This window comes from Carassius auratus, chromosome 31 (genome assembly GCF_003368295.1).
Source record: "Carassius auratus strain Wakin chromosome 31, ASM336829v1, whole genome shotgun sequence".
Taxonomy (NCBI): Eukaryota; Metazoa; Chordata; class Actinopteri; order Cypriniformes; family Cyprinidae; genus Carassius; species Carassius auratus.
Window position 1 is genome coordinate 27,030,423 of NC_039273.1, and position 23,312 is coordinate 27,053,734.

A 23,312-nucleotide genomic window follows, 5' to 3' on the forward strand; every position below is an offset into this window, starting at 1 on the left:
GATGATTTGGTTTTTCTAGATTTCTAAATGCAGATAGACGTTTCTATATAGAGCATAGGCCTACATCAAATCTCATGATAAATTGTAGCAATCTAGTAGCCGCCCTTCTAAATCTATCAATCTCAGTGGCATAAAATGGTGTGTGTGTGTGTGTGTGTTGTACAGTAGATCATCATGCTGGGTGCTGCCCATAGAGAATCTATTTTTAATTGGCCTTGATAATGATAACAGAAACTTTGCAGCGGTCTCTGTCTGTTCATAAAGTTAATTGTTCTCATGGGACTAGACAGGATAGTTTGGCGGTGCTGCACGGTCACACTTGCTGGTCTGCTTTCACACATATGTCACAAGACCGGCAGTTAGAAAAAAAAAGCTAATTTGTTGCCCAGACTTGTTTTATTTCTTTAGGCTATTTTAACATGCAAAGTTAGTTTTAACAAAACACTGCTGTTATAAAATCATAATAGTTGAATTATACCAAAGGATCGTGACAGTTATGTTGTTCTATGTTTCTCGTCAAATGCTTAGAATTTCAAGATCACAAGTGATGAAACTGAGCCATCATCTAATAGCTGTAAAATGCAACTCCATATTTTTTCAGCCCATTTTTTTGTAATTTTATAAACATTAGAATAATATTATAGATGTTTCTGCATATTTAACTGGAATAATTAAAAGCTTTATAAGTCATTCTTTGGTTGATTCCACCTATCCAGCCACACTAAAAACATCTCGACCAATGGAGTGAGTTTGGGTAAAGGACTTAATATTTTTATTTTTTTAAATTTTATTTCTTATCTTGAGGCAAAAACAAGATGTTATTTCAAATTTGCCTTAGCAGTTTGAGGAAAATTATGGTCAATACATTTTGAAGCGACACATTTTAAACAAATTAATGTAATGAGTAAATCAAACCATATTACTACGTACAAAGCACTGGGAGGTTCAGGTGCTTATTTGTAACCTCAAGTCCTTTTAGTCTTTTAGTCTTATTTGTAACCCTAAGTCCTCCAAGTCTTTTAAAGCAGGCATTTGAAAAAATTAAACCAAATTAAGCTGACAAAATGCAACAGATCAAAATTTGGCCTTGAAGAAGCACAGCCTCCCCCTCTCTCTCTCTCTCTCTCTCTATATATATATATATCTCTCTCTATTCTCTTTTAACAGCTGATATTTATTCTGTTTCAGCCTTCCTCAGAGTATCATCAAGGCTCTAGTGAAAGGCATGACAGCTTCTGATCTTGTGTTTTACTGGCGAGATCCCAAGAGAGCTCAACTCTCCATTCATTTCACCAGTTGGTCCACAAATTCCATTAATATTCTCACATTAATGTACAACTGAAAGCATCACAGCAGGGAGCACAAACAGAGAGTTATTACTTAATGATAACTTTTTTTTTTTGTCCAATGCAACATGCAGTAGAGCTACTGGACAGCTTCCTGGCATTTATAATAGACATATGTAATATTAACTTCTTTTTTGTGGTCAAACTTTAATTTAATTTATTTTATTTTATTTTATTTTATTTTATTTTATTTTATTTTATTTTATTTTATTTTATTTTAAAGTCATTGAGTGATTAAGTCGTGGCACCAAAATAAATAAAATAATGAATAAAGCCTATTTCTGTTTTAACCATACTGCTGTCATGGTTTTTCATTGAAAATTATAAGGTGATTCAATTATAAGCTTCCAAAAACTGTAAATTTAATGTATTTTACAGAAAAATTACATGAAATGTTTCTTTACGTTTACATTACAGTATTTCCCTGTATTTAGTAAGGCAACTTACAGTTAACCAATTATCAATTTTTGTAGTCTTCTAGCATTAAAATCATAATATTTTTTGATGTCGGTCAAATGAAGAATCTACATATTACATATGAAGATTTTTGTAAAGTTCCCGTTATTGTTACTCTGAATAGGTGTTTTGTGGAGGTGACAATGATGAATCAGCGGTAGTTTGCAGTGGCGCACATTGCTAACGACATGTGGGCTTTTATGCCTCTCACCATATGGGGTGCATCATGTGGCGTTCCTCCTTCAGTAAGGTGTTAAAGACCACACTGTGTTCTAACGATAAGGCCTAATCCTAGGCTCTACAATACGCTGTAGCAGGGCTTGTGTAAAGTCTGGCACTGGAGGGTTATAAAGGGCCAGAGGTCTCACTGTTATCTCTTATCTTAAATCACCGGATTTGAGCACATCATCATATTGGATCTAAAAATACACCGTAGCCAATCTAGGGACCAAGGTATCCTGGCTTTCAGTTAGATCTTCCTTGCTAACTGTCAGATGTCTTGCACCAAGAAAGCAACTTATTTTATTGTCTGCTCTGAGCTGTACGAACCATATCTCAAGTAAATAAAACAGATTGTTGCATGTTGTGAAGCTTTAAAACTCTCACTTTCTGTCAAATAAAGCCTGTGTCTGTTTGCACTGGATATATTGTCAGTGACGGTAGTATAAGGGGTCGCATTCACAAGGAGCTCTTATCGATCTTACACTGGAACCTCGCAGATGTGAATTATTTATGAAAACAGAGTGTCTTCATTCTTGGCACACTATGTGTGTCAAAAGCCTAGACTGTAGGTGTACGGAGAAGTGTTACTTGTAAAATACAATCAATGCTGTTTTAAAAGGCCTGTCTTGCATTTGACATTTCATGTTTGGCCAAGTGCAACATACTGAGAGTTTTGTGATGCCCTTTTCAAATTCTGGGAGTGATTTGCTGTTGCTTAAGACACCGCAATGGTTTCTGTTGATGAGAATTGCCATTTTGTTACTGATAACAAAAGAAAAAAAATAGTGAAAGGAATATAATGGAGTATGCCATTAATAATTCTAATAGTAGGCCTAAGTGATATCATTTTTGAAGAAAAGGAAAAGAAAAAAGAAATGCAATTTCGTCACCAAATGTTTTATTATGAAAAATGTGAATAATACTTTTAAAATAATTATCCCAAAAGATTCTATGCAGACTTTTCAATTTTATAGGTGTCATAAATGCAGTCCAATAACTGTATTCGATAAATACTAAACAAACAATGTGATAACATTGCATTAATACTGGTAATATTTTTTACAGTATAAACTGTAGACACACACACACACTGTGTGGTCTAAATAAAATGTTTATATATATATATATATATATATATATATATATATATATATATATATATATATATATATATACAAAACATAAGAACTAGTTAGTTCTCAGTTTCCAACCTTAATAATTTCTGGTTGTTGTCAGTGTGAACAGAAATTTCCCAGACAGAAAGCAGTTTTGGCCCGGTATGTTGCTCACACTACACTATGTTGCTGTCTGGGTTACTGGAATTGGTATGTCACTCTCAAAGTTTAAGATTTAGAAGCCATCATAGCCCAACTAAGTAATTGTGCATCCATAATAGCATAAATGAGTATATAGACAAGACAAGCATACATGTATTTAGTCGTGAGGATATCTTATAGTATTTGCCCTCTAAATTGAACACTTTTAGGGCTCTAGACTGAAAGTTAAACTTCTGTGGGTTCAGTTCCTTACGGCTGCTTTGCTATTGATCAGTGTTAGTTTGCCTTCCTTTTCTTTCATGTCACTTTCTGTACATCCTGTCATAAATCTTTCAAATGTGTTTTTGTACTGTATAGGAGTAGCAGCATTAAAATCTGTGCCAAGTAACCGCAAAGAGCCCTCTACCTCTCTGACTGATAGAATCATTTTAAAAAGCTAATGTGGACTATGCTTAGGAGCATTTAAGTGTAGCATATATTGATTTGATAAATAAAGCCTTAGCTAAATAACCCTAATTGATTTAATTTTATTAAAGACCGCTTTTTTTGTGAAATCACTTCAATGCAGATTCGCTTAGATGATCTTTGAAAGAAAGAGAGTCCGTTTAGTACTTTATTGCTCTTGCTATCTTGTGGTTTATTACAGTAGAAAACTTTGCACACGTTGGAGTCAGCAAAATGGTTGGTTGAAGCCTGTTCAAAGAGATTATAGCAAACCCTTCTAATGAGTGCAAATTGTTCTGCAAAAAGAAATCAAACAACAAATAGAGTGGTGTTTGTAGGGTGTTGCTAGTGGTTCATAGATCTTTGCTAGCTTAGGTTTTTGCTAACTGTCTCAGTTAAATCAAAAGAGCTCACCATCTGATGTTCTGGTTCCTAGATCCCTCCTGATTTCTGGACCGTTTTATCGTCTGCCTGGTGGAAGCTGTAAGTAGTGCAGTTTAAAATGTAATTCATGCTTACAGCACAAATAGTGCAGAATGAAATCGATGAGGAATGCTAATAGAGATTCTTGTCTTGGCAAATACCACTAATCACACCAATCAACTCTGCAGTCCTGATTGAAATACATTTGGAAAACTCATTGCCATTTCTAATATTTAAGACAATTTTACAGATGATGCAACTAGCTTGTAAATACCTAGAAATAATGTTATGGCTTACTATAGTTAAATGCTTGAGGTTCTGTACTATCAGTCCAAATATGGATTTGGATAATGTCAGATCTGATTGATCCCACTTTGCCTTTCTTTGGTATTTCAGCAGTGTCGGGTGCACATCAATATTGCGTCATTGAGCACAATCTTTGTTTGGGGAGGCAGATAGCCAATGGGAAAATCATTCCCTGAGGATGCACTGTACAGGAAACTAAGGTCTGTTTTTTAAACGTGAGAAGATGAATCACATTTAATCTGTGCTTTGTTCTTCTAGCCCACACGAATGGGCTTTGCCCTCAAGCAGCTGGAATCTCCTATAAATAGGTGGAGATTAAAACCTTTGTTGTCTGGCTAACCTACAGTTCCCTATCTGTCGGTCACTACGAGTTATGTCGACCGACAAATGGGGTCTCACTTGGGAGGCCAATCATCTCTGATTTTAAGAGAAAACGCCAATGAAATTGGCAAGTGGATTAACACACCTGAGCCACTCCCCGTGCCAGCGGGTATAAATAGGGCGACAGGTGCATCCACTCATTAGATTTTTGCTTCGGAGCCGAGTGGTTGTATGAAAGCCGTTATACTCCACAAAGCCATTCATCTGCTGTGTCGGGAAGCTGTTCTGGTTGGCGGTACGGCGCAAACAGCGGTGTCCCTTTCAGCGATTCCCCTGGGCGCTTCAACTAAGAGAGCAGATTTCCTAAAAGAGCAAATCGCGGACGATTCGCGTCTTTTTCAAGACGCCGTTTCGTCCGCGTCCTTCTGGATGCGGTCGTTTCCTGTTCTCTGACAACGGCCACGTTCGCTCTCTTCCGTGTCTGGGCATTCAGCACGCTGAAGGCGCGTTCGTGGATGGTTCATGCACGCACTGCGTGTGTGACCATGGCAACGCTGTGATCGCGTCTCCCCTTTCTTAAAGGGAAGGGAGCAGACCCCTCTGTCACTACCCGTTCTGGTTTCTCTGTCTCGAGCAGAGGACCGCCGGCTAGTGCTCTGGGAGATTTGAAGGTGACCGTGAGAGCTTCTCCGCCGGGCCACGCCCCACGGACCTCTTACCCCTTCCGCAGTGTTTGTCCTGTGCAGCTGCTGGGTGATTTTGCTGGGCTGTCTTATGGCAGTCCCAGCGGGTCATTCAGTTTGCCGCCGGAGATCAGATGTCGATTGCAGCATCGGGGGATGGGTTATCGACCTCTGTGGATGAAGGTTCGGCGGGGCTGCCCCCCTCGGGTGTTGTCGCCACTGCCGAATTGGACGCAGAGTCGACAGCCGTGCTTGCCCGGGCAGCTGTGAGCATCAGGATGGAGGTGAATGCACCGCCAGCCCTGAGTGCTCATGGCTGTTTGATTGGTTCTCGGTGTGGAGCGCGACTCACAACCGCGTTTTACTCTGGTTCCTTTCTTCCCGGATGTGCATGGGGAAGTGATGTAGTCGTGGATGGCCCCTTTTACGGCCGGAAGCAGCTCATTTCGTTCCTCCGTCCTCACTACCCTCGATGGCGAGGCAGCTAGGGGTGTGTTGACATTCCCCAGCAGGAGAGTGCGATTGCGGTGCACTTGTGTCCGCAAAACGCCGCCACTGGGAGGGATAGTCCGCGCCCCTCACCCAAGGCCTGTAAGCTGTCGGCCGCGCTCGCTACCAAGGCTTACAGTGCTGCGGGCCAAGCTGTCTCTGCTTTGCATGCCATGGCTATCCTGCAAACCCAACAAGCCAAGGCTTTAACAAATGCACGAGGGTAGGACCAGCCCGAGGTTGATGCAGGAGCTGCGAATGGCGACTGACCTCCCCCTTCTGGGTGACGGAAGTCACAACGCAGTCCCTCGGGTAAGCGATGTCCACTCTGGTGGTCCAGTAGTGCCGTTTCAGGTTCAGCCTGGTCTGTATGAGAGACATTGACAAAGTGCATTTTCTCGATGCTCCCATGTCCCAGGCCGTCCTGTGTGGCGACGCTGTCAGGGGCTGTGCCCAGTAGTTCCTGACAGAACAACAGCAGACTGAGGCCATACAGCACATCTTGCCACGACGTGATCCTCTGGTTGCCACCATTCCGTCGCAGGCAGTGCCTCAGCCTGCTCGTCGCCGAGGGCGCCCCCCTGCGTCCTCCACACCAGCTCCGCCCCGTGCTGAGAGTTCTTCGAGGCCGGCGCGTCGAGCCCCGCGCAGGAGAGCGGCGCCCCCCGTGTCACTCCCGGCTGCAAAGTCCTCGAGGAAGTCGACTAAGCGGCCCTGACACGGGCAACTCGGAGATGCGGAGAACTGCTCTTCAGGAGATGGCGGAGAGAGCGCCACTCCCTCCCCCGGAGGAGGGCCGGGTGGAGAATCTTCTGGTTCTGTTCCGCCGCTGGTCGAACGGCCAGTGGCACCCACATTTTCATTGGAAGAGCAATTTCTCCTTCCTCCGAGTTGCAAGGCTTGTGGGCTGACAATGAGCGACGCACAGCTTCCTCATTCTCACCCACGACGCCCCCTTTCGCCAGCGGCCAAGAGGTCGCGGTTCGGAGACGCAACGCCTCTCCACGCGTCTCTGGCCAGTTCCTCCGGGAACACGGGGAGTGTGGTTGCGATGACCCAGGACGCAGTGCCTTCTGGGCCTTCCGGCACGACTCCCCATCGCTGCACCACTGCGGGTATGTCGACTGTCCCTTTGGTGCCACTTGTCGGTATCTGGGAGCGTGGCTTGCGCTGCCCAACCCGTCACGCTGGCTCATCCGGACGGTTCGACTCGGCTATGCGATTCAGTTCACCCGGCGACCCCCCCAAGTTCAATGGCATGCTCGAGACTTCGGTGGCAGTCCAGGACGCCCCTGTCTTGCGCGAGGAGATTGCTGTCCTCCTGGCGAAGGATGCAATCGAGCCGGTCCCTCCAGCCGAGATGAGGACGGGGCTTTACTGCCCTTACTTCATCGTGCCCAAGAAAAGCGGTGGCCTTCGACCTATCCTGGTTCTGCGAGTCTTGAATCGGGCCCTACACAAGCTCCCGTTCAGGATGTTGACGCAGAAACGCGTTATCAAATGCGTCCAGCCCCAGGACTGGTTTGCAGCGATCGACCTGAAAGACGCGTACTTTCATGTCTCTATCCTCCCTCGTCACAGACCGTTCCTGCGCTTTGCTTCCGAGGGTCAGGCATGGCAGTACAAGGTCCTCCCCTTCGGGCTCTCCCTGTCCCCCCGTGTCTTCACGAAGGTCGCGGAGGGCGCCCTTGCCCCACTTTGGGAAGTGGGCATCAGGATCCTCAACTATCTCGACGACTGGCTCATTATGGCCCGGTCCCGAGAAGAGTTGTGCGATCACAGGGACTTCGTGCTTCGGCACCTCAGTCAGTTGGGGCTTCAGGTCAACCGGGAGAAGAGCAAGCTCTCCCCTGTGCAGAGAATCTCTTATCTCGGTATGGAGTTAGACTCGGTGAGTATGATGGCACGTCTCACCAGCGAGCGTGCCCACTCAGTGCTGAACTGCCTGAGTTCCTTCAGAGGCAGGATAGTGGTACCGCTGAAACACTTTCAGAGGCTCCTGGGGCATATGGCATCCGCAGCCGCAGTCACGCCGCTCGGGTTGCTTCATATGAGACCACTTCAGCACTAGTTACGCTCCCGAGTCCCGAGATGGGCATGGCGCCGCGGTACACATCGTGTCACCATCACACTGATGTGTCGCCGCCTATTCAGTCCTTGGTCGGACCTTGCTTTTCTACGGGCCGGCGTGCCCTTAGAACAAGTGTCCCGGCACGTTGTTGTCACAACAGATGCCTCCAACTCGGGCTGGGGCGCGACATGCAACGGGCAGGCAGCTTCAGGGTCCTGGACAGGACCTCGACTGCTGTGGCACATCAACTGCCTGGAGTTGCTGGCAGTGCATCTAGCTTTGCGACGGTTTCGTCCGCTAGTGCTGGACAAGCACGTGTTGGTCCGCACGGACAACACTGCGGCTGTTTCGTACATCAACCGACAGGGCGGTTTACGATCACGTCGCATGTCTCAACTCGCCCGTCATCTCCTCCTCTGGAGTCAGACGTGGCTCAAGTCGCTGCGTGCTGTCCACATCCCGGGGGAGCTCAATCGTGCAGCCAGCGTGCTCTCACGACAGCTCACTTTCCCCGGGGAATGGCGACTCCATCCCCAGACGGCCCAGCTGATCTGGAGTCGATTCGGGGAAGCCCAGGTAGACCTGTTTGCTTCCCACGGGTCCTCCCACTGCCAGCTGTACTATTCCCTGTCCCAGGCCCCCCTGGGCACAGATGCACTGGCACACAGCTGGCCTCTGGCTTTACGCAAGTATGCGTTCCCCCAGTGAGCCTGCTCGCACAGACACTGTGCAAGGTCAGGGAGGACGAGGAACAGGTCCTGTTGGTTGCGCCTTACTGGCCCACCCGGACCTGGTTTTCGGAACTCATGCTCCTCGTGACAGCCCCTCCCTGGCGCATCCCCCGGAGGAGAGACCTTCTCTCTCAGGGGCCTGGCACCATTTGGCACCCGCGCCCAGATCTCTGGAACCTCCATGTGTGGCTTCTAGACGGGACGCGGCAGACCTAAGTGATCTGCCCCCAGCGGTGGTAGACACTATCACTCAGGCTAGAGCCCCTTCTACGAGGCAGGCCTATGCTCTGAAGTGGAGTCTGTTCACGAATTGGTGTTCTTCTCACCGGGAAGACCCCCGGAGATGCCCGGTCAGAGTCATGCTTTCTTTCCTGCAAGGTACGCTGGAGCGTGGGCTGTCACCCTCCACCCTGAAGGTGTATGTGGCTGCCATTGCAGCACATCACGATGCAGTGGACGGCCGGTCCCTGGGGAGGCATGACCTGATCGTTAGGTTCCTGAGGGGTGCCAGAAGGTTACATCCTCCTAGGACACCCCTGATTCCCTCCTGGGACCTCTCTATTGCCCTGGCGGGACTTCAGAGGGGTCCCTTTGAGCCGCTGGATTCGGTTGAGCTGAAGTTCCTGTCTCTCAAGACAGCGCTCCTGATCGCGCTCACTTCCATCAAGAGGGTCGGGGACCTCCAAGCATTTTCGGTAAGTGAAGAGTGCCTTGTGTTCGGGCCGGCCTACTCTCACGTTGTCCTGAGACCCCGGCCTGGATACGTGCCCAAGGTTCCCACCACTCCCTTCCGAGACCAGGTGGTGAACCTGCAAGCGCTGCCCCTGGAGGAGGCAGATCCAGCCTTGTCGTTGCTGTGTCCCGTAAGAGCGCTTCGCATATACGTGGACCGCACCCAGAGCTTCAGAAGCTCTGAGCAGCTCCTGGTCTGCTTTGGAGGCCAGCAGAAGGGGAAGGCTGTCTCTAAGCAGAGGTTGGCCCACTGGATAGTGGTCGCCATCGCCTTGGCTTACCATTCCCAAGGCGAGCCGTGCCCCCTGGGGGCGAGGGCCCACTCCACACAGAGTGTGGCCTCCTCCTATGCGTTGGCGCACGGCGCCTCTCTGGCAGACATTTGTCGAGCTGCGGGCTGGGCGACACCTAACACCTTTGCGAGGTTTTACAACCTCCGTGTAGAGCCAGTTTCCTCCCGTGTGTTGGGTAACAGGTAATTGGCGGGAAGGGCTGGCTGGGTGTCTCGCTTGCTGCGCCATTCCCCCTAACACGGGGATGTGAGCGCCTTCTTCTCCCAGTAGAGTTCCCCGGTTGGCGTACCCTGGTCGAGCATCCTCCAGCACCCTCGGTGTCAGACTTGGCGGAGCAGTCTGTCGCCAGGCCCAGTACTGGCGTTAGCATGCCCGGAGTTCGGTCAGCCCCTGTACTGGGCTAGGTGTCCATATGGCTGGGTTCCCTACGGGTAATCCCATATGTGTATTCTTCCACGGTAAGGTTTCCCTCTTGGCAAACCCGTGTCTTCCCTTGACAGACCGTTCTGTCAGTCTCTTCTGGCAGCCGTTCCATCCCTACTCCAAGGTAGGACCTGCCTCAGAGACCCTTTCCATATGTAGTACTGCCCCCTGGGTCAGTCCATATCGGTATATCCACATGTCACCTCCCTACGGGTAGGATGTGGTCTCCGTAGCGACCTTTCCTAAAGGCTCGCTTCCCCATTGTCTTGCCAGCTGAAGGAACAAATAGGGAAGATTTGAAGCAATCTTTCACTGAAGGTTGAAATCCCTTCCATTTACTTTATGTGGGCGGAACAGCAGCATGGCCTTCTCCAGCAGCGATGTACTCACCCTTTGGCCCCTTCGGTACCAAGGTCAGTGAATTTGCGCTGGGGCTTTGGGAAGGTTACGACCTTAAGCGTAGCTTTTGTGGCACGCCAAGGCTTGTCAACAATTGCAGCGCCTCAGGGTTGTGACGAGGTTCAGGTTATGGCGTTTTCCATAGGACCCCATTTGTCGGTCGACATAACTCGTAGTGACCGACAGATAGGGAACGTCTCGGTTACGTACGTAACCCTCGTTCCCTGATGGAGGGAACGGAGACGTTATGTCCCCATGCCACAACCTTGAACCATTCGCTGTTGCCGGGACACGTTCTCGGCTCCTCAGCGTAAAACCTAATGAGTGGATGCACCTGTCGCCCTATTTATACCCGCTGGCACGGGGAGTGGCTCAGGTGTGTTAATCCACTTGCCAATTTCATTGGCGTTTTCTCTTAAAATCAGAGATGATTGGCCTCCCAAGTGAGACCCCATTTGTCGGTCGACATAACGTCTCCGTTCCCTCCATCAGGGAACGAGGGTTACGTACGTAACCGAGACGTTCATCTTCAATTTGCTGCTGCTAAGGTTGTATCTGATCCTCTGGGTATGATCGGATGTGATTTGGCTCATGTTATTTTTGGCTGTACATGTGATGTGACACAGTAAACAGCTTTGATGTCTATTGATATGGCTGGGGACGTTGCTGTAATGCATCGCTAATTAGCTTTGTTCACCATTCACAGATGTGTCGGTGAAGGTGTTGGAATGTTCAAACGAGTGACCAGTCTTGATTTAGATTCTGAATGGGAATTTGGATGCATTTGAGATTTAGAGGTGCAGCAGTCAAAACATCATTTTCAAAGGTCTGAGGTGGAATATAGGCTGGCAGATAGACAAATGTGTGACGGGGGAAGGCTCAGAGCCATGCCATCTGACACAGCTGGAGCTGTTTGATAGTTGTAGTGTGGTGGTAGTTTCTTTGAGCAATAATGCCATTAAATCCTCTTCTGTAAAAAAGTTTGCTTTGAGTAACCCTGCTGAAAATGCAATCTTAAACCAGTCCTAGCTAGTTTAGCTGACCAGCCAGACTAGTGTACAGCTGGTTTCCAGCATTGCTAGTTGTGGGGTTTTGTTAGTGAATTAACTGGGATATTAGAACAAATCCTTTAAGTGAATAAATCATTCTTTCTTTATGCCCATGACATAACTCAAGTCTCTTTGTTTATCACTCTTACTGGATTGTTGTAGATTTGTATACATGCAAATTTTTATAACTCAGCTTCGGTGATATGATTGGTGATATATCTACCATATGTCGGAGTAACTTCCAGAAAGAATCGATCCAAAAATAATTAAAAAGAACCAAGTGTCTTTGTATTGCAAGATGTTTTCCAGTAATAATAATAAAAAAAAAAAACACAATTAATGAAATCTCGTGAAGCATTAAGTATCACCATGGCATCACCCTGCACTTTTGGACATGTACCCTGGTTAGACCATGGTATTCTTTGAAATACCTTGGAATATCAAATACATATAATAGTGGAAGAAGGTTAATCATTCATCCTAACCCTAACCCTAACCCTAACTAAAGCTTCTCCCCGGCCAAATATTAGGATACATGGAGAAAGAGGTGTCCAGATAAGCAACCTTTTTTTAGATGCGCTTATAATTCTGTTAAAAAAGATGTGGCCTTTAAAATGTCCTGCTGTTGTATATGATGATTTAATTGGTGTTAATTGGTGAATCTCAGGTTTTTTATAAATATTCAGATATTCAGTGTAAAATCCAACATTTTAATTAGTCATGACAACCAGCAGCTCCAAAAACCTGAGCTATTTCACAGTGTGTGAATCATGTATTTTTTTATGGTCAATACCCTTGTATGTCTAAAGATCGAAGATATCAGTCCATAGGCAGCCTCACAATAGTTCTGTTCTAAAACCTAATGAACTGCCTATCTAGACAACATTTTAAGACATTTTAGGCATGCTTACGCTACAAAGTCTGTTAAAAAAAGATACAGTAACATTATGTTGCTGTATCAAAATTCTATATGGCGGCATTGGAGCAGCTGGTTAGGATACTGCTTGAAAAAGTGTAGCCGCTTATTGGCAGTAGACAGCATGGCAGCTCTCAGATTTTGGAACAGAGCTGATGTCTTCTGACCTGGGAAAGACTAGCTTTAATGGCTCACAATCTGCACCCCTGTCATTGCTGTCAGAAGCTTTATCATATCTGTTACTGAAACTGCACAACAGAGCAGTGTCAAAACAGTGTGATCGTGGTATTCACTTAGAATCAATCAAAAAGATACCCTAACACAAAACAATTCAAATAGAGGAAATAGTTTTTGTGCTTTCAGGTTTATTTAGAATATCCTGAGAAACAATATTTTGACAACACTGTCAGCAAACAAGTATTACATCATGTGATTTTAAAAATGTTATTTGCACACAGTGTTGGCATTTTCACAGATGTATGACAGCTATGGGAATGACAAGTGAAGGTACAGTATGTTCAGCTGGAGTTATTATGTATACCCCCATGAGGTTATGAGGTCTCAACCTACACCTCCTCAAAATTCAAAGAGCTAGCCATTTATGTTGCGGTCACATATCATCATACAGTAAGAAGAAGACTAAGGGTGGGCGGTATGACCAAGCTTTTGTGATGGTATGAGTCATTTATGAAAATATTATATAGAAAAATAGTTAATTTTGCTGGTGTGTTTTATTATTACAATTTAAATATATGTTGTTTATTTTAGTATATTTTCATTTCTGACAATCATTAACATTGTTTCTCCTTAATATAAATATATATGTATTAGGGGTGTAACGGTAAGCAAAAAATCACGGTCGGTACGAACCTCGGTTTTAAAGTCACGGTTCAGTTCATTTTCGGTACAGTAAGGGAAAGAAATGCAAACATTAAACTACAGGTTGTTTATTACTATAAACTTTTTTTTAACAATTTGTTTACAATTTTTTTTAATACTTTTTAATAAAATATATATAAAATAAAAAAGAATAATAAATAAAATACTGCTGCAAAGTTCTCCACTAAATAAAATACTCTCAGTCTCAAATGAATATCATATAATAAAATATAATGAAAAATATAAATAAATAACTATGATTACAGGGCAGCATTACCAATCCCAGCTTGGAGGGCTGCTCATATTTAAAAAATATATATATAACTTTTCCAAAGTGTAAAGTCTGTTTAAATGCCGACGGGAGCTGAGTTTGAATTACAATCATTTTTTTCCTAGTTGTAGTGATGTTCACACTCGCATGATGCCTTTTGAAAACCTTAGGACGTTGGCACACTGGCATATTTCACCTGTCAAACATAGTCTATTTTGCCGTCAATACTTTTAACTGTGTCCTTTATCAGTAGGCTTTATATTTATGCTCAACATGAAGTATAGATATTGTTGTCATGAAGACAAGATCCTGGTCTGTCTCCCTCTATGTTACCTACAGTAGCAACAGCGCGTCAGCACCGCGTCAGGCACGATTCTGGAAAAAGACATCATCACGAAGCAGCCATCACGCAACTGACACGCAGCAGAAACGCCACGCTCACGCCACGCATCCAGTGTGTCACCGGCCTTAGAATCAGCTGCAGGGCGGGATTTGCGCTGAACGCGGAGACTTCCGCCACATTTGGAAACACGAAAATGTACCTATGTTCTGCAATCAAAATATTGCATTCAGTCATTCGGTACACACGTGCACCGTACCGAAAGCCCTGTACCTAAACGGTCCGGTACGAATACACGTACTGTTACACCCCTATATATATATATTATTTAGGAGAAACTATATATATTATTATTATTTTATTTTTTTCATCAAAGAAACAAGTTTTTACTACCACTTATGATCAGTCATCATTGGCGAATAAAAGTCTTATTAAATATATATACCTTGACCCTTGAGCAAGGCACTGAACCCAAAACTGCTCCTGGGTGCCGCAGCAATATGGCTGCCAACTGCTCCGGGCGTGTGTTCACAGTGTGTGTGCACTTTGATGGGTTAAATGCAGAGCACAAATTCCGAGTATGGGTCACCATACTCGGTCACACGTCACTTCACTTCAATTCACTTCAGTTCACTACACTTCACATACCATCATTCCCTCCAGCTCTAGTGAAGTCCAGGAGTGTGTGTAGGATGTTGCATGACTTTCATCAGGAATAGGACAACCACAAACCCCATCCTGGGCCCTGTGATAAGAGAGGCACAAAAATAAGTTTATATTGGCTAAGGTTCATCAGGTAATCTGACCTGAAACCATGGACACAGTTACCCCTTTTTTTCTTTTATCAAAACATTACATAGACTGCTTTTTAAAAGAATGGGGTTAGTAAGTTTTACTTATTTATTTATTTTGTTTATTTATTTATTTGATTAATTTAATTTCATAATTTTGAAAACCTGGTATGCACTGCACCTGCTGCCTACTTATACTCCTGCTGTGATCAGCTGGGGCTGGATGCAATAATCACATGCCAGTGTGCATTGGCTCGTTTAGTTTATACTAGAAGTAGATTGGTCTCTCTAAGTGAGATTCCAATTCGTCGGTCACCGATGTGACGTCTCCATTCCCTCCTTCAGGGAATGAGGGTTACATACGTAACCGAGATGTTTTATTGATTTATATAACACATTTAAAGGCATAGTTGACCAAAGTGATGCACACAAATAAATAAATAAAAAAATACAATATAAGTATAAAACAAACAACAATATGAAAGTATCACAAATTTATAAAAAGATAAAAACAGTTTATGTTAAAACCAAGTATTCCAACTGGATGGAAATTGTATATGAAGTTCAAGTACATAAATCTAAATGTTCCTTGTGAAGAACACAAGATACCACTGTAAGTTTTTTTTAATGCATTACATTTCCCCAAAGATTGTTACAACTTTATGACTTTATGAGTGATGCATTTGTGTTCCTCATGCAAATGTTAACAGTCCTCCCAAATCCAGCAAGTCAACACCTTTACGTTATAGTGTCAGCCTCAGGTCATTGTGCTTGATAAAATGCCAGCTGTCCTTCCGCATATTGACCTTACCAAATCTCAGAGAGGAGAAATGCATGAAAATAAACACAGCACAATGCAGCACCCTTAAATTAGACATCTGCTTTCTCACCGGCTTATCGCACTACACCATGCTGTTGTAGGTCATCTGCGACATTGTTCACACTCGTATTGATTGGAAGATACTGTGCCATTAGCATCATTAGCCAGGCTGAATAAAGGAGTGTGTAAACAGAAAAGACCTTTGGATGTTAGGTGCTGGGAGACATAACAAGCATTACTGAGTTTTGTTCAGTCCTCATGAGCCGTCAAAAGCAATGCTTTCATTACATAACTAAGTGCGACCAATCACACACAAGCTATTTATTTTCCACTGCCGTCACTGCGACAGTGGCACAGAGAGATACTTTTGCTTCTTGTCAAGTCATGCTCTACAAGGTTGGGTTGTCTTGTTGCAGACCAGCAAGGCCAAATATAGAAGCTGAGGGGAAGCTCTTGTCCTTGGTCTTCAGAGCAGAGATTATTCGGAAAATCCAGCTTTATTTTCCCACACGTATTCTGTATGCCTGGACAAAAGCCAAGAGGGGCCCTGGGTATGTGGTCCAATAAATAAAAGACTTTTGTTTGTGTGCTTTTTTTCTGTGTTTTGCTTATGTTCAATAGCTGGCTTAAGTGATAGTATGTTTAATTTTAATTATTGATTTATATTCATAATTGTCTTTTGCTGAGCAATTGTAGTATTAAAGTTGTGCTTCATTTGGCAAAGAAAGATGTTCAATACTTATCTAGGAATTGAGTGCTCTTGATTTATGATAAATGCTATGATCTACTCATGCTTGAATAAAGGGTCTGACTGATTAAAGCATCATTCACACCAAATTAAAGGAGAATGTTCATCCAAAAATGAAAATTTGCTGAAAATATATTCAGCCGAGGCCATCCAATATATCAAAAGTTTGTTTCTTCATTGGAACGGATTTGGCCAAATTGGGTAACACTCATTTGCTCACTAATGGATCCTCTGCGCTGAATGGGTGCCGTCAGAATGAGAGTACAAACAACTGATAAAAACATCAGAATAATCCACAAGCAATCCACAAAATTCACCTTTCAAGTTCCACAGAAGAGAGAAAGTAATTATGATTTAGAATGACATGTTTTATTTATAAGTAAGCTATTTCTGTAAAAGATCATAACCACATTTTGTCTCATTATGTATAGTTCTTCATGTTTGTGTTTTTACAAACAGCCCACCTTATCCATATAATTACATGCTTAAAATAGGCCTTGTAACACAAGGAAATTTAACTTGACATTTTTGCTTTTTTATTTCAGTCACGTTTCATTCATGCTTTTTGCAGTGCATTGGTTAAATATTGAAGATAGAAAATTATCTGTAAGTGTGCAGAAAGGAAAGTATGAAATGAAAAAATAAAAATAAAATGCTGCCCTTCTGTCAGGGATATATTTTAAAGCTTGTTACTGGGCTGCTCATGGATTAAGACTGGATTAACCTTGTTTGTTCTGATATTAAAAGTAATGCCTGTATATATTTACCTCATTTTTGTACATGTTTTTTCACATTTGTGTACATGCTGAATACAATCATTTTTGCAAGCTGCTATGGTTTATATATATATATATATATATATATATATATATAATATATACATACATATACATATATATACATACATATACATATATATATATATATACATACACATACATATATGTTTATTAGGGCTGGTAAACGATTAACATTTTTTAATTTAATTAATTACATGATGTGGTGATTAATCTAATTAATCGCACATCAAATTTGGAGAAATTACTCTGACCATGTCAGTGAATTTTGACAGAATTGTCATTTTTGGTTGGGTGAACTATAACCATAATAATTTGTTTTCTTAAATTTATTATTATTACTATGAAAATGTGAAATTTTTTCTTTAATGAAATGGTACTCTTAATAATAAACTAATACTGCCAGTAGGTGGTGGTAAATGTCTTAATGATTAAGTGATTTATTCATTCATTTGATTCGTTCAAATGGCTGATTCATTTAGGAGTGAAGTAAATTGTTCTTTATGAATGGTTCATTGAATCATTAGGCTTGTTGGACTTGAAGCGTATCATTACCATCAGACCGATCGGTGTGTGACATGGTCAAGAGTTTAGAGAGCAGACGACTCCTTTGAATCGCTCTCGTGGTACTTTGATGTCATGCACCCATCGGTTTGTGGAGTGCAATGTCACTTTAAAGTAGGGCTGGGATAAACGATAATTTTTTATCTAGCGATTATTTTTTCCGATGCATCGATTAATCTAACGATTAATTTTTCAGACCGATTCGATTTCGATTATCTCCCCATTAATTGACTACTAACAAATTATACATGTTGATTTACATATCTAAAAAAACATGAGTTCCTTAACATTGCAATATATATTTATTACTCTTAAAATTACAAAATAAAAGACTGACTAAGAATGCATTACTTTGCACTTGTATAGAGTTGAAGCTAATAAAACCTTGAAGCCTTGAAAACACATAGCTTATTGAAACAAGCTTACTGAACACATAGGGCCTAGCTTACTGAAAAAAAGTTCTTCTTTCAGATGAAAATAACAAAAACTTGATGTCTAGCATTCAATAAAAAAAGTCACCCAAAATACTTGTTTAGAGCAATTGTAACCAATGTAAAATTGTACAGTAACCAATGTAAAATTGAGGGCTTTAAGATAATACAGAGAGTGCTTTTCCCCAAAAAAAATAAAATAAAATAATTAACAGTGGGAGCCAGCAGCTCGTCATGGAGAAAAAAAATCTCCGAATGCTCCACGTGAAACTTTGGCGTTCCGCCCTTTTTCTATGGTGCCGGGACTCTCTCTCGTACACGCCCTGTCAGACATCACTCACCGATCAAATAAGGCTTTGACAGCCGCCAAAAAAAAAGATCAATGCAGAAAAACCCCTGGATTGGTTATGTAACATTGGACAGAATGTTGATCCAGCCATCGCGTATATTCAGCGCACATAATGCATCTACGTATTTTTTGCGTCGACGTCATCGATGACCTCGACGCATTGTCCCAGCCCTACTTCAAAGCCAATGCAACTATGGCCAATGGTTTAATGTGCCAAATGGTTCACCCAATTTGTCCAAAACATGGATTAAGAAATGAAATGCCCTATGTGATGTAAATATGAGACACAATCTAAAAACAGGCGATTTTCCCCATATCTTGAATTTTAGGGATATTCCCTAATCCCTATGCTTCATCATGCAATAAATTGTTTCCCTGCCTCATATTAGTCATTAGTCAACTAACACGTTATTTTTTTTCCAGAATTAATCTAATTAACGCGTTAAATTACCAGCCCTAATATTTATTACAGTACCTGACTAAACAGATTGTTTTGGACTTTTTGACTAGACACAGATAGGTCTGTGGGACTATACTGCTACTGGTAAACATGGTAAATGCCTATAGCGACATGGGCACAGGTGTGCGTGGTAGCAGCTGTGCTGCTTTTGCCGCAAATCTCTGTTGTGTGGGGTTCACAAGGGGGTTCAGCGTCGCAGAGTAAGCTGCCTGCCTTGTTGCTCATTCTGGTGCGGGTTGCTAAGTTGTCTGTCTCAGGTGGCAGAGCTCTTCCCAGCCGAGAGAATTGTCCCGAAGCAGAGCAGCTGCTGAGTGAAAGATATCTTGCATTTTGCCTTTTTGTTGTGGTGTAGAAGATTCAGAATAAAGGTTTGGCTGCAGAACTGATTCGTTTAGTTCAAATGTTAGCTATTATTGACCTGCTTTAGTTGAAAAAGCGATATCCACATAAACATAATATTATAGTGTATAAAGTACACTCACATTTACTTTTGTTCAGCAAATTTTCACAGGGGAAATCTAGTAATTTCAATAGGAATCCATGCGATATGTGAAATTCCTTTGCATATTTTGCAACAGGATCAGGTTGGTATGTGTATTCACAGAAAGCTGCTTTAAATGTGATTTCTGTGTGTGCAGTGCTTAATTATATTGACAAAAGACAATGGACCTGTTTTGCCTGTTTCACAGAGCTTACTTATACACGAGGAGCCTTTGTACTAGTGTCATTATAAGTCACAGTATGCATTGATTTTAGTGCCGTCTGATCCCGGGACTGATTGAAGTACTACTATTTTAGTAATATACTTAGTTACATCTGACCATAGAAGCCAGTCCTGTTTGAAGGTTCAGTCGTGTCTTACAACTGAATATGCTGGAGATTGTTTTTTTTTTGGTGATTTTCTTTTCTTGAAGCCCTCCAAGACAACATGTGGTGATGTAGGTGCTGTGCAATTTTTTTTTTCTGACTTCCAAACTCACCCCTTTTCTGCAGTTCTCCAGCTGTGATCCTTGACCCTCCTTCTCGTACTTCTCATATTTTCTGATACATGTCCTCCTCCAGGCAGATTTTTTGTTGATTGGAGCTTTTCAATTTTTGCTGCAGAAAACGCAGAACATCCAACATGGGACAGCTCACTGGGTCAATATCTCAATCGCAGCACCATTTCATGAACACTCCCTATTAAAAAGCATACAGACGAAAGGGAAACACTAGGGCTTTACTGTAAGCTGAACCAATGAACTAATGAGTAAGGTAGTAACCAACAAGGAGATGTGAGTGGTACTATGAGTGTCCATGGCAACAAACAAGGGAATAGAGCAGCAGGGAAGTAAGAGGGGAACAAGGCAACAATAATACACAAAACTACAAACTAAAAATCCAAGGTACAGACACAGGGAATTTTTTTTTTTAAATTCATAATATTTGATTTTACATGTACAGACTGATTGGAATGAAAAAAAGTATATTTTTTTCCTTACACCAATAATTTTTATATAGTTATATAGTTTCATACATTTTAAGTAGTTTTTTATTTCTTCTTGTTTTACATATAAGTTTATTTTGTAGTGACATCAGCTAAAATATACATTTTGTTCTTAATCTTCCTTGGAATAACATTTCTTATTTTTAAATAAAATTATATTTTTATATCACAAAGATGTTTTTCTTCTTGTTGTTTTACTGTACATATAGATTTATAGTCCCCCCCCCCCCAACATTTCTTATTTTTGCGTTGTTTTTCAGTAAGAAATATTTGAACATCCCTAACACAACATAAATTAATTAAGATGTATTTTTACATTTATTTTTCTTACTAAAATGTGGGTAGCACTTTATTTAACAGTCCTGTTCCTCATGTACATACTATGTACTTATTATAGTAATTACAATAACTATGTTATAACTAGGTACTAACCCTGAACCTACCCCTAAACCTCACCCTACCCCATGTAGTTACTTTGTGTTACAGAACTTTCTTAGGTAAATACACTTAGGTAAATGCTGCAGTGGCAGCAGTTGTCTCAGATGATTTGGTGTCCCACATATCTCTCTGCATCAAGAGCCGTCCAAAATTTGCACTGAAGCCATTCAAGTCTGTAACATTTCCAAGCAACAATTTTCTTCATTACTAGACCTCCAGCCAAGGCTTACTGATCCGAAAGCATAGGAGCCATTCATTTACAATTTCATAAGTCGTACTTGTTGTAAGATTTTAATCGGATTGCTGATTGTAAGAGGAACATAAGAAATAGACATTAGTCTAGTTGTCAACACCTGTTTAAGGAGCTGGAATAAGAAAGCACAGATGAAAATATGAATAAGCTGAAAAGATACATTTTGACTGATGTTTAATTGATTTATGATGGCTGCATGCAGAGGCGTCATGCACATATTCATTTTTGAGAGGGCACCAGTGGAGTCCTAGCACACATGGTGTCCTTGGCAAGCCAAGACATGACTAAAGGAGAAAACTATTTTTAACATCATAGGATTTCTGTGCAGAAGTGTGTAATGCATTTATCTAGAGGTTTTCATTTAATGTCCAAGATGCCCCAGATTCCAATCCTGACCTGATGCATAATTTTATTAATAATACATCAAGCTAAATTACAGCAGAACATGATTGTGAGTGATTACCATGCAAGAACAGCTTTGACATTTTGATAATTCATTTTATTCCCTACAGGAAAAAGCGACATGAGTCTTAGTTCAGTTCGACTGACCAAATTTAAACATGAAAGTGTGATTTCTGCCACACAGTTGTTGTTGTTTTTAAATACCTAAAATAATTGTGCAGCTTAATTCAGTGTTGTTATCATTAACTAAAGCTATTAAAAAGCTGAAATAAAATAAATCTAAATAGTAAATGGAAAATTTTACATTTTAAATAAAAAAATTGGAAATGTTGCTTTGACAATTGACTAATTTATTCTGAAGCACTAGAATTATTAAAACTGAAATAAATTAAATTCAAGCAAAATAAAATATAAAAAAGAAAAATTAAAATGACAAAAACATAACAAAATTACTAAAGCTATAATGAAAACTGAAAATCTAAAAATAAAATCTTATTCAAAATATTAATAAATACTGTAATAATATTAAATATATGAAAATCTTTGATTAATTTTCAGGTTTTTTTTTTTTTTTTTTAAGTTGCATTTTAAATACACTTCTGATGGAAGTTTGAACTGGCATTACACTTTAAGGGTGCAAGAGTAGCCATGACAGTCAGTCACTGAATATAAAGAAATCTTTGCATCTTTACAATAAAACAAAATACTTTTTTAGCCTGCTGCTATATTATGAAAACTCAGTTTATATGGATACAATGCATGTCCTCTGTTGGCCAGATTCCATACGTCAAGAAAAGTAAGCTTAATTCCAACTAAATAGCTTTCGTTAGCAAAAGTGATGTTTTGATTCTGTTAAATTTAGCACCGGTGAAGCAGGGATGAAAATCGATTGGAATGTTTTATGATTAAGCTACAGTGGTGCCATCTAATTTGCAATAATGGTTTTAGCCAGACAGGATATGGATTTTCTTTGGAGAGGAGAAAAATACTGTTAAATGTGGTGAAATAACACTTTCTTTGTCAACTTATTCAACTAACCTTAAACCTACCATAACAGTCTCTGAGAGTTAGTAGACATGTAGTTGCAAATAATGAGATTTAGTTGATATGTAGTTGACATGTAGTTACAAAGTTACTATTTAGTAGAATGTCTAAAGTGGAATAGTAAAATAAAGTGTAACCCATATATTTTATCTGCTGTGCAAAGCTATCTGTTTTAAAGAAAAAGAATAAAAGGTCTTTTGGTTGGGCTGATGATGCAATTTATCAGTCAGTCTGTTCCCACATTCGCTTCTGCCCTTTCCAGTAGTGAATTTTCCCCACAGGCTATGTGCACAGTCACATATGATTCAATGACACTCAGACTAAAGAATCACTTAACTAAAGGCCAATCAAGCCTTTCTGCAGATGGAAGGCAATGCCAAGCAGTTCGGAAATTCTGTCTTTTACTGCCAGCACAATGAATGTTATTTGTAATCTTCCTTGACACAGAGTATATCCCAGAAGGGACGCTGGCCAAATTCCTCAAAGCCACCCCGTCTTACATAGTATGGTCAACTGAATGAGGTAGAGAAAGGTAAATGTGAAAGCCAATGCCCTTATAGGCCTTGAAGTAAATGATAAGGGGTAAAGTCACGCTGCTGAAGGTAAGCCGGGTGGGTGGTGTGTGAGGAGATAAGGAGTAGTCAGCGACTCGGTTCAG

The 23,312-nt window shown here is 41.7% G+C and overlaps 1 protein-coding gene across 3 annotated transcripts in view; it reads left to right on the forward strand.

Moving 5' to 3' along the window:
* LOC113051013 (cAMP-dependent protein kinase inhibitor beta-like) overlaps positions 1–23,312 on the forward strand; it is a 29,059-nt gene that overhangs the window by 1,683 nt on the left and 4,064 nt on the right. Inside the window, exon 2 of one of the 3 annotated variants that reach the window (XM_026214589.1) lies at positions 4,182–4,228. The exons of 1 other annotated variant lie outside the window; for it this stretch is intronic. The gene's annotated coding sequence lies outside the window, so the exon portion shown is untranslated. Of the gene's footprint in view, positions 1–4,181; positions 4,229–4,655; positions 4,675–23,312 lie in introns of those variants that run through there. One more of the 3 variants, XM_026214590.1, reaches the window with a different exon arrangement.